The following is a 13,089-nucleotide window of genomic DNA, read 5'->3' on the forward strand; positions in this document are numbered from 1 at the left end:
GCTATCATCTCCTTCCGAGACAGAGATAAATCTTCATAGTCAGACTTACTCCAAGAATCTTGTTCAAACAACGAAGGTAAGAAAGTCTCTGACACATCCTTAAAACTCGAATCCTGAGTTGAACCATCATGAGTAACAACCTCATTCTGCACATCAATCTTTTTAGCCATAGCTCTAATCACAACACAGGAAGAATCTGTGTTAGAATTCATTTCTGGTTCCTCTGACTCCATTGTCAAATGCACTTCAGGAAAAACTTGTCCACCTGCCAAGTCATTACCTAACAATAAAGAAATATCCTTCACAGGTAAGCTAGGCTGTAATCCTACTTTAACAAATCTTGTAACTAACCCTGACTTTAAATTTACTTTATGCAAATGTACAGGCATAAAATCACTCCCAACACTTCTTATATAATTTACATCACCAGTACAGACTCTTTATTAAACTTCAATGCACTGTCTAACATCAGTGATTGAGAAGCTCCAGTATCCCTAAGGATTTTTATCGGCACCAGAGTAGATCCTTCTTTCAAGGATACAAACCCTTCAGTTATAAAATGATCATATCCCTTTTTAACTTGGTCAGACTCTAACAAAACCTCATTTGTATTTATCAATCCCTGTAATTTTACAGGTGCTTCAGTATGTTGCACATAAGCATCCGGAACTGCTTCCTTCTCTTTCTTTTTCAATCTGAACCAGTTAGCTATTACATGGCCAGGTTTCTTACAATAGTTACAAATAAGACCAAACTGTCTTTCCTTCACAGGTTTTCCTTCCTCCTTACCTTTCACATTAACTTCTGATTTAATTTCTGATTTACCTTGAGTCTCTGTGTTATTTTTCCTCTTAAAAATTCTGCCCTGAGGAAATTTATTCTTATGGATTAAAACATACTCATCAGCTAATCTAGCAGAGTCCTGCAATGTATCAGTATCCCTCTCATTTAAGTAGGTCCTTACTTCAACAGGGATGCTTCTTTTAAATTCTTCCATTAAAATCAGCTCTTTCAATGTGTTATAGTCCCAATTTACATTTTTAGAAGAAACCCATCTCTCAAAACACACAACATTATCATAGGCAAATTCCACATAAGTATTTTCCACAGACTTCTTCAAACTTCTGAATCTTTCCCTATACACTTCTGGGACCAATTCGTATGCTTTCAAAATATGCTTTTTCACAATATCATAATCTAATGCTTGTGCAGCAGTTACAGCTGTATAAACTTGTTGTGCTTTGCCTTTAATTACACTCTGTAACAACACTGACCATTTATCTTTTGGCCACTCTGAAACCTGAGCAATCGTTTCAAAATGTTGGAAATATCTTTCCACTTCTGTTTCACTAAATGGAGGGACCAATTTAATTTCTTGACTAGCAACAAATGGTTTTCTAGAACCAGAAGACTGATTCCCAGACCTCAATTCCATCATCGCATATTCAAATTCCCTTTTTTTATTATCAGCTTCTAACATACAACGCTCCAATTCTGCTTTACTTTGTTTCAACTTCATTTGTTCGATTTGCAACTGCATCTCTATATTACTTATTGGAAATGACTCTAAAATCAATTCATCAAAATCACCCAAATTCACATAGTGTGACGTGATTTTTCTCTGTTTTAGAGCCTTTGATGCAGACTTCAAAATACCTTTAAGTTGCAATCTACTAGCTATCTCAAACACCTCAGTTTTTTCGCCTTCACTAACAACTCCACGTCTGGCGAAGCCAGAAACTCATCAACATTCATTGTTGCCGAATAGCACTCACAAGCCAATCAAACAAAAGAATCGAGTATTCCCCTTTTCCAAAACACCAATTCAAAATTTAACAAGCATTTAAACTCAAATGATCCATCTCAGACGCAGCCCCCATATTTATGTTACGGATTCAGCAACAATAAATATATGAGTGAGGCAGAGGTTTTTATAACAAATAAAACATTTATTAAACACTGAAAAACAAACCCCCAAAAGGTAAACAAATCACTAACGTAACCAGAAATCAGCTGCTGTGCGGCAGCTTAAACAGTTCTTAAAGCAATGAAGCTTAAACAGTTCTTAAAGCGATGTTGCAAAAACAGTTCTTCAAAGTAGTATTGCAAAAGTTCAAAATACTTACAGTCCATTTAAGGGAGAGACTTTTAAGACGACTTAAATTCTCTTTCATGTCATGTTGCTTTGGTTCCCAGTCAAACTACTTTTCCCACGAAGAATTTACGAAGATGGAAAATGAAACGGCTTAAAGGCACTGGCCTTTCCTTTACAACACTGTTCCCAATCCTTTCTGCTATTCACAGGGATTAACACAGGGACAGTCAACGAATTCCTTGCGAATGAGGATCAAACAAGGTCGAACCTGTTTCACTATCGAAGTTGACTTTCCTCGATCTTTTAACTCCTGAACTCAGATCTTCACTCTTCACTGATTTTTAACTAGCAGTATTATAAAGAAACTGCTGGCAATGACCTTTTAAACTTTAGGCATTAAATAAAACTCCATCTTTCAACTAAACTACAACATAATATTGAATCATGCAGTGGCATGAAGTCAAAATGGCAAATCCAGCCACGACCTGCCCCTCCTCACAGGGAGGGGTCCTCCTTTTATACCCTGTGAAAAAAACCTGTCACATGACCTCTACTGGCGGGAAAATGATGTCACTCTGCCATCACAAGACCATTACCTCAAGTCCAGTATAGCTTCAACACCTGTCACATGACAAGTACACCACTGTCAGGTGTCACGGGTACATAACACAAGATTCCCATGTCCCCTTTGAGAGATAAAGCTAATAATGGATACATCTAATCTAGTGCTTCTCACTTTTTCTGTCTTCTCACTATTGTTGCCTCTAATGTTTCCTGAGCATCTGGCAGTCTTTAGGAGAGTCTGAAGATGCCTGATTTCTTGGTTGAGTTGACGTACAATGTGATAGGATTGCTTATTTTGGAAATAAGATGAACTTATCCAATTTACAGGAGTGTGAAGAAACTAAAGGGAGATTTTGCCCTACAATTGGAAAGGTCCATAGGTCAATGGCCAACAGTGGCTTGGTGGTGAACGTTTGACTTCTAAGGAACTCACAAACTACACACTGGTGCCTTGAATGTGCAGTTAGTCCGGACTCTCTGATGCAGTGTTGAGAGACTGCTATGCTGTCAGAGGAGCTGCCTTTCCATGGGATGTCAAACTGAGTTCCTGCTGTCCACTCTCCACTGATTCTGCTTGATCTGCTCAATATTTCAAACACTATTTTGTTTTTCTAATTGTCAGGCACTGCTGTGTCCTGCATTTGACATTTCAACATTTTGTTTTAACCCTCTCCAATTGACCTTATTCATCTTCCTCCACTTACATGGCTCCAGACCACCTCGCTGCTTAACCACACCAATTTGTCCCTGGATGACACAGGTTATCAGCCTGAAACTAATAATCTCCCTCTTCTCTCCATCATTCTCCTACATTAACTCACTTTTCTAGTCTTGGTGAGTAATGATTGCTCTTCGGTTTTCTCTCTCTGCAGATGCTGCCTGACCTGTTGACTACCCTCAGCATTTTCTGTACTTATTTCCAACTTCATGCATCAGCAGTTTTACCATTTCCCTAGCTTTCCTCCCAGCTGGAGATAACATGTCACTGGCAGCAATTCAAGAAGTGTGTGGCCTGACACTTTGGCCAATATTTTTATTCTTTAAGGAGTCACAAGAGACTGCACATCCTGGTCTCTTCAAGTTTAATTTATTTATTTAGAGATACAGTTCAGAACAGGCCCTTCCAGTGTAATGAGCTGCAACACTCAGCAATCTACCTACTTAACCCTAGTCTAATCACAGGTTAACCTAGTAACTGGTACATCTTTGGACTGTGGGAGGAAACCAGAGCACCCAGTGGAAACCCACATACAAGCTCCTTACACAGAGACTAGACTCAGAGCTCCACTGCTCCGAGCTGTAATAGTCTTGATCGAACCACTATGCGACTGTGGTGTCCCATCTCACTCAAAGTCAACTTACAAGAGGCCCATTCTTTCTGCCTGGTCTTGCCCCACTAAACTCATCTCCACGTTAGTTGACTCTATCATGCTGTTCCTCAAGTAGATAGAAACATAGAACCATAGAAAATATACAGCACAATACAGGCCCTTTGGCCCACAAACCTGTGCCGAACATGTCCCTACCTTAGAACTACTTGGGCTTTACCCATAGCTCTCTATTTTTCTAAGCTCTATGTAGCCATCCAGGAGTCTATTAAAAGACCCTATGGTTTCTGTCTCCACCACCATTTCTGGCAGCCCATTCCACACACTCATCACTCTCTGCGTAAAAAAATTTATCCCTGACATCTCCTCTGTACTTACTTCCAAGCACCTTAAAACTATGCCGTCTTGCGCTAGCCATTTCAGTCCTGGGGAAAGGCCTCTGACTATCCACATGATCAATTGAATCACTAACGTATGCAAGACTTTGTTGTGAACAAGTTTCCTGCATGAAAAGTTTTGAAATATTTAATTGTCTTTCAAATTAATTTGGAGAATACTAAGGCCATAATTAAACACACTTAGTGCAGTATTAGAGGATGCAGAGAGAGGAAGGTTTGCAGAAGACTAAAGAGTGGTAGAAAAGCAAACTGCATTTTTGAAAGTGAAGCAGGTGATAATGTGGTTTAGTAAACATGCATGAGATGGTTGGTGAATATTTCCCATACACTGTAAGGTCAAGAGGTGCTGGGTTCTGCAGGCAGATGGACTGGCCCACAGATCCAGCTTCACTGGAGATTAACCAAAGTAATACATTTATTACCAAAGTACATACTGTACATGTTATCTAATACTACCTTGACATTAATTGTCTTGCAGACAGTTACAGGTAAATGAAGAAACACAATGGAATTTATGGAAAAATTTACATAAAGCAAGATTAGCAAACATCCAAAGTGCAAAAGAAGACAAATTGTGTAACCAAAAAGTAAATAATGTTAAGAACAAGAGTTGTGGCGTCCTTGAAAGTGAACCTGTAAGTTGTGGAATCAGTTCAGAGTTGTGGTTCCTAAAATTGTGACATAGGGTCTAGGGCTCTGGTACCTCAAAAGACCATAAGACGTAGGAGCAGAATTAGGCCATTCAGCTCAAGTCTGCTTGACCATTCTGTCATGGCTGCTATATTATACTTCTCAACCTCATTCTGACATGCTGATTAAACAAGAATCTATCAACCGCTGCTTGAACCATACCCAATGATTTGGCCTGCAAAGCCATCGGTGGCAATGAATTCCACAGATTCTCCACCAAATGGCTAAATAAATTTTTCCTTATCTCTGATCTAAATGGATATCCTGCTAATCTGAGGCTGTGCCCTCTGGTCCTAGACTTCCCCACTGTAGGAAATGTCCTCTGCACATCCACTCTATCTAGAACTTTCAATATTTGATAAATTTCAGTGAGATTCACTCCTCCCTCCTCGTTCTTCTAAACTCCAGCAAGTACAGACTCAGAGCCATCAAGCACTTCTCATATGTTAACCCTTTCATTCCTACATTCATTGTTGTGAACCCCTCTGGACCCTCTCCAGTACCAGCACATTGTTTCTTAAATAAGGGGCCCAAAACTGCTCATAATATTCCAAATATGCAGTCTGACCAATCCCTTATAAAGCCTCAGCATTGCATCCTTGTTTTTGTATTCTAGTCCTCTCAAAATGAATGATAACATTGCATTTGCCTTCCTTACCTCTGACTCAACCTGCAATTTACTTTCTTTGATAATAAATGTACTTTGGTCCTCTGTTCTTTGAATTTTCTCCCCTTTTAGAAAATAGTCAACATCTTTTTAATTTCTACCAAAGTACATGATCATACACTTCCCGGCGCTGTATTCCAAATGCCATTTCTTTGCCCATTCTCTCAATCTGTCTAAGTCCTCTGCTTCCTCAACACGACCTGCATCTCCACCTATCTTCATACCATCCACAAATCTGGCCACAAAGCCATCAATTCCTTTCTCCAAATCACTGACATATGTATAAGGTGAAAAGAAATGTTTCTAACACCAGTCACTGAAGAACACCACTAGTCACACCAGCTAACCAGAAAAGGACCCCTTTGCTCCCACTCTTTTCCATCTGACAGACAACCAATATATCTATGCTCATATCTTTCTTTAAATAACAAGGGGTCTTATCTTATTAAGCAGCCTCATATGTAGGTATTTATCAAAGACTTTCCGAAAATCCAAATAAATGACATCCACTGACTTTCCTTTGTCTTTCCTACCTGTTATTTCCCCAAAGAGGGAGGATTTCCCCTTGAAACCATGCTGACTTTGGCCTATTTTGTCACGTGTTTCCCAAGTACCCCAAAACCTCAGCCTAAATAATAGACTCCAACATCTTTCCAGTTACTGAAGTCAGGTTAACTAGCCTATAGTTTTCTTTTTCTGCCTCCCTGACATTTGGAGTGGAGTGGAGTGACATTTGCAAAATTTGCAGTCCTCCAGAACCAATCTAGGATCTAGTGATTTTTGAAAGATCACTACTAATACCTCCACAATCTCCTCACCTACCTCTTTCAAAACACTGGGGTGTAGTTTATCTGGCCCAGAGACTTATCTAGTTTCAGACTTCTTAGCTTCCTACGCACCTTCTTTTTAGTAATAGCAACACCACTGACCTTCGTCCCCTGACCTCGCATTTCTGGCATTCTGCTAGTGCTCTCCACAGTGAAGACATGCAAAATACTTATTAAGTTCAGCTGATATTTCATTTTCCCCATTACTACCTCTCCAGTATCATTTTCCAACAGTCCAATACCTACTCTCGTCCCTCTTTTACTCTTTATATATCTGAATAAAAAACATTTTGTATCCTCCTTTATATTTTGACTAGCTTACTTTAATATTACATCTTTTCTCTCTTTATGGCTTTTTTAGTTGCCTTTTGTTGGTTTTTAAAAGCTTCCCAATCCATTAACATCACACTATTGCAATATTATATGCCCTCTCTTTTGTTTTTATGCTGACTTTGACTTCCTTTGTCAGCCATGGTTGCCTTTTCCTCCATTAGAATACTTCTTCCTCTTTGGGATGAATCTTCCCTGCACCTTCCAAGTTGCTCCTAGAACTCTGGCCTTCACTGCTCTGCTATCATCCCTGCTGGTATCCCCTTCCAATCAATTTCAGCTGGCTCCTCTATCTGCTTCTGTAAATTCCCTTTACTGCACCATAATACTAACAGATCTGATTTTAGCTTCTCCTTCTCAAGCTGCAGGGTGAATTCTAACATATTATGATCACTGCTTCTTCAGGGTTCCTTTACCTTAAGCTCCTTAATCAAATCTGGGCCATTACATAACACCCAATCCAGAAGTGCCATTCCCCTTGTGGGCTCAACCACAAGCTTCTCTAAAAAGCAATCTAGTAGGCATTCTACAAATTCCCTCTCTTGGGATCCAGCTCCAAACTCATTTTTCCAATCTATGTACATATTGAAATTCCCTGACTATCGAACATTGTACTTTTTACATACCTTTTCTATCTCCTGTCGTAATTTGTAGCCCACATCCTGGGTACAGTTCAAATGCCTGATAATAACTCCCACCAGGATCTTTTAATGTTTGCAGTTTTTTTATCTCTACCTAGAAGGATTCAAGATCTTCCAATCTTTCTCAGGCTTTGATTTCATCTTTTACCATTACAGCCACCCCATCGCTTCTGCTTACCTGTCTATCTTTTTGATGCAATGTGTATCATTTGATGTTAAATATCCAGCTATGACCTGCTTTTAGCTACAGCTCAGCGATGCCCGCATCATACTTGCCAATTTCCAACTGTGATGCAAGATCATATACCTTATTGAATATACTGTGTGCATTCGAATATAACACCTTCCATCCTGTATTCATCACCTTTTTTGGTTTTGGCCCTTGTTACAATTTAATTTATTCTCCTGACTACAATGTTGCCCTGATATCTGCTTGTCATTCCTCACAGTCTCACCATACTCTGCACCTAGAGCCATACAGCACAGTAACAAACCATTTGGCCCATCTAGTCCATACCAAGCCATTTAAACTGCCTACTCCATTAACCTGAACCCAGACCATTACCCTCCATAGCCCGGCCATCCACGTACCTATCCAAACTTCTCTTAAATGTTGAAATCAAGTTCACATGCACCACTTGCACTGACAACTCATTCCACACTTTCATGACCCTCTGAGTGAAAAATGTTCCCTTCATGTTCCCCTTAAACTTTTCACTTTTCACCCTTAACTCATGACATCTAGTTGTAGTTCCACCCAACCTTAGTGGAAAAAGCCTGCTTGAATTTACCCTATTTATACCCCTCATAATTTTGTATACCTCGATCAACTCTCCCCTTAATCTTATAAATTCCAAGGATTAAAGTTTTAATCTTTTCAATCTGTCTTTATAACTCAGGTCCTCCAACCTCAGCAACATCCTTGTAAATTTTTTTTGCACTCTTTCAAACTTATTTAGATCTGTCCTGTGGGTAGATGACCAAAACTGCACACAATTCTCCAAATTAGTCCTCACAATTAGAACTTCAGCATAACATCCCTTCTCCTGTACTCCACACTTTGATTTATGAAGGCCAATGTTCTAAAAGCTTTCTTTACGACCCTATCAACCTGTGACACCACTTTCAATGAATTACATATGAATTCAATGAATTAAATGAATCCCCAGATTCTTTTTTTCTACTGCACTCCTCAGTGCCCTACCATTCGCTGTGTAAGAACTAACCTGATGATCCTACCAAAGAGCAACTCTTTGCCCCTTTCTGCATTAAATTCCATCTGCCATTTCTCAGCCTTGTTTTCCATCTGGTCCTGGTCCCACTCTGTAATCTGCAGGACACCTCCTCCTCTGTAATCTGTATGGGGTTCATGGGGCTGACGCCACTTTGCCTCACTTCGTGTCCGTATCCTGGGTAAGTACAGTCCATTTAAGATCTCCCACATCTCTTTTGGCTCCACGCATAGATTACCATTCTGATCTTCCAGAGGACCAATTTTGTCCCTTATAATCGTTTTGCTCCTAACATATCTGTAGAATTCCTTAGCATTCTCCTTCACCTTGTCTGCTAGGACAACTTTGTGCCTTCTTTTAACCCTCCTGATTTCTTTCTTAAGTGTTTTCTTTCATTTCTAATACTCCTTAAGCACCTGATTTGTTCTTACCTGTCTATACCTGCTATGCACCTCATTTTATTCTTAACCAGGGCCTCAATATCGCTGGAAAACCAAGGTTCCCTAAACATGTTATTTGAGCTGTATTCTTTGTCAAACTTCTACACAAAAAAAGAAAAAAAAGAATAAAGTACTGCATGATATAGACCAGTTGCAGATGGACTGAGAAATGGCAGATGGAGTTTAACCCAGATAAATGTGAGGTGTTGCACCTTGGTAGAAAAGATGCAAGGAGACAGTACACTGTTAATGGTAATTTCCTTAACAGTGTTGCTGAGCAGTGAGATCTCCGGATCCAAGTTCATACCTCCCTGAAAGTGGCTACACAGGTTTATAAGGTGGTTAAGAAGGCTGATGGAATACTTGCTTTTATTAGTCAAGACGCTGAGTTCAAAAGTCAGTGGGATATGTTGCAACTTTATAAAACTCTGGTTAGGCCACATCTGGAGAATTGCATACAGTTCTGGTCTCCCCACTATAGGCAGGACATTGAGGCTTTGGACAGAGGGGCAGAAGGGGTTTACGAGGATGCTGCCCGGTTTAGAGAGCATGTGATATCATGAGAGGCTGGATAAACTTGGGTTGTTTTCTCTGGAGTATTGGAGGTTGAGGGGAGATCTGATAGAGGTTTACCTGGGGAGGGTATGACATGTACAAAAAGGATGGTTGCACCTGAACTTGATGGGGACCCATATCCTTGCAGCAGGTTTGCAAGAGCTGTTGAGGAGAGTTTAAGCTAATTTAGCAGATGGTTGGGAACCAGAGTGATAGGGCTGTGGATGGAGTAGTTGATATGCAACTAGACCAATGGCCATTTGGAGATCTGAAGTATGAAAGGACGTAACTTGCTCAAGTTTGCTAATTGAGTACATAAGGCATTGACTCACGGCAGATTGGTATCTTGAGCAGTGGCCAATCAGCAATCAGGATTGATTGACAATTAAAATAAGGCAGAATAGATTCCAATAATCCAGTAACCTGAAGCCCAGCTCGCTACACCAAATCTTCAGCCACACATTCAGCTGCCAAATCATCCTATTCTTACCCTTACTGGCATGTGGCACAGGCAGCAATCTGGAGGTCCTGTTTTTCATATTCCATATATTCTCCTTTAGGACATCCTCCGGTTTCCTACGTATGTCATTGGTACCAATATGTATCACAAATTCTAGCTAACTCGAGGGAATCTGCAGATGCTGGAAATTCAAACAACACACACAAAATGCAAGTGGAACGCAGCAGGCCAGGCAGCATCTATAAGGAGAAGCACTGGCGACGTTTCGGGCCGAGACCCTTTATCAGGACTAACCAAAAAGGAATTCTAGCTTCTCACTCTATCCTGTTAGAATGTTGTGGATTTGATCTGAGACATCCTTGACCCGGGGTGTCTCCTTCACATCCAAAGATACTGCTGACTGCTCACTAATTATGGAACATCCTATCATTGCTGTGCTCCTCTTCTACCCACACCCCTCCTTCCCACAGAGGCAGTGTCAGAGATCATGTCAGGGCGGCTGTCCATCGTAGGACATCAACACACCCTCCAAAAGTATTCAAAGTAATATACTTATTATTGAGGGGAAGAGCCACAAGGGTACTCTGTACTGGCTGCCTATTCCCTTTCCCTCTCCTGACAGTCAACCAGGTACCTGCCTCCTTTGACTTTGGGGTGACTACCTTCATAGGGCTCCTACCCATCACCTCCTCATTTTCCCATCTGCAGCTCCAATAACCTAGCACTATTTCTATTGAACAGCAGCCCATGGAGACTGGAGCTCTCCCGAAGTTCACACATCTCAAATACGGAACATACCACTAACTCTGGGCCCATTCTCAGTGCTCTGGCTATCTATTAACAAAACAAAATGAATAAAACTTAAAAACCCTGGCTGTGCTTGACCTAGACTGTTCCTGCCCAAATCTACTGAGCTAAAGTCTGTCCACTCCAACAATGACCACTCCAACAATGTCCAGTGCAACACTGACCATTCCAACACTGCCTGATCCAACAATAACCAATCCAACACTGTCCACTCGAACTCTGTCCATTCCAACACTGACTACTCCACCACTGTTCACTCCAACACTGACCAGTCCAACACTGTACACTCCAACACTGACAACTCCAACACTGACCACTCCAACACTGTCCACTACAACATTGACAACTCCAACAATGGCTACCCAACACTGACCACTCCACCATGTTCCACTCCAACACGGACGACTCCAACATTGACTACTCCAACACTGACCACTCCAACACTGTCCACTCCAACACTGTCCACTCCAACACTGACTACTCCAAAACTGTTCACTCCAACACTGACCAGTCCAAGACTGTCCACTCCAACTCTGTCCTCTCCAACACTACCAACTCCAACACTGTCCACACCAACACTGTCCACTCCAACACTGATCACTCCAACACTGACCATTCCAACACTGACTACTCCAACACTGTCCACTCCAACACTGACTATTCCAACACTGTCCACTCCAACACTGACAACTCCAACAATGGCTACACAACACTGACCACTCCAACATGGTCCACTCCAACATGGACAACTCCAATACTGTCTACTCCAACAGTGAGTACTCCAACATTGACTACACCAACACTGACCACTCAAACACTGTCCACTGCAACACTGACCACACCAACAGTGGCTACTCAAACACTGACCACTCCAACACTGACTACTCCAATGCTGTCCACACCAACACTAACGACTCCAACACTGACCACTACAACTTTAACAACTCCAACACTGAGGACTCCAACACTGTCCCCTCCAACACTGACAACTCCAACAAAGGCTACACAACACTGACCACTCCAACACGATCCCCTCCAACACGGACAACTCGAACACAGTCCACTCCAACACTGACTACTCCAACATTGACTACTCCAACACTGACCACTCCAACACTGTCCGCTCCAACACTGACCACTCCAACACTGACCACTCCAACACTGACAACTCCAACAATGGCTACACATCACTGACCACTCCAAAACGGTCCACTCCAACACGGACAACTCCAACACTGTCCACTGCAACACTGACAATTCCAACATCGTCTACTCCAACACTAACCACACCAACACTGTCCACTGCAACACTGACCACTTCAACACTTTCCACTCCAACACAGACTACTCCAACATTACCCACTAAAACACTGTCTACTCCAACAATGTCCACTCCAGCACTACTCACGTCAACTCTGTCCACTCCAACACTACCCACTCCACCACTGTCAACTCCAACACTGACCAAAGCAAAACTTACCAATCCAAAACTGACCAGTCGAACACTGTCCACTCCAACACTGACCACTCCAACACTGTCCACTATAACACTGTCCACTCCTACACTGACCACTCCACCACTGTCCACTCCAATACTGTCCACTCCAACACTACCCACTCCAAGACTGTTCACTCCAACACTGACCAGTCGAACACTGTCCACTCCAACACTGTACACTTCAACACTGTACCCTCGAAAACTGTCGACTCCAACACTGTCTACTCAAATACTGTTCACTCCAACACTGACCACTCCAACATTAACCACTCCAACATTGGCTACTCCAACACTGACCACTCCAACACTGTCCACTCCAACACTGAGTACTGCAAAACTGTCGACTCCAACACGGTCTACATAAACACTGTTCAGTCCAACACTGACCACTCCAACATTAACCACTCCAACACTGAATACTCCAACACTGACCACTCCAACACTGAATACTCCAACACTGACCACTCCAACACTGACAATTCCAACACTGACCACTCCAACACTGTCCCCTACAACATAGACAACTCCACCACGTTCCACTCCAACACGGACGACTC

Source organism: Hypanus sabinus, chromosome 16 (genome assembly GCF_030144855.1).
Source record: "Hypanus sabinus isolate sHypSab1 chromosome 16, sHypSab1.hap1, whole genome shotgun sequence".
In the NCBI taxonomy this organism is placed as follows: domain Eukaryota; kingdom Metazoa; phylum Chordata; class Chondrichthyes; order Myliobatiformes; family Dasyatidae; genus Hypanus; species Hypanus sabinus.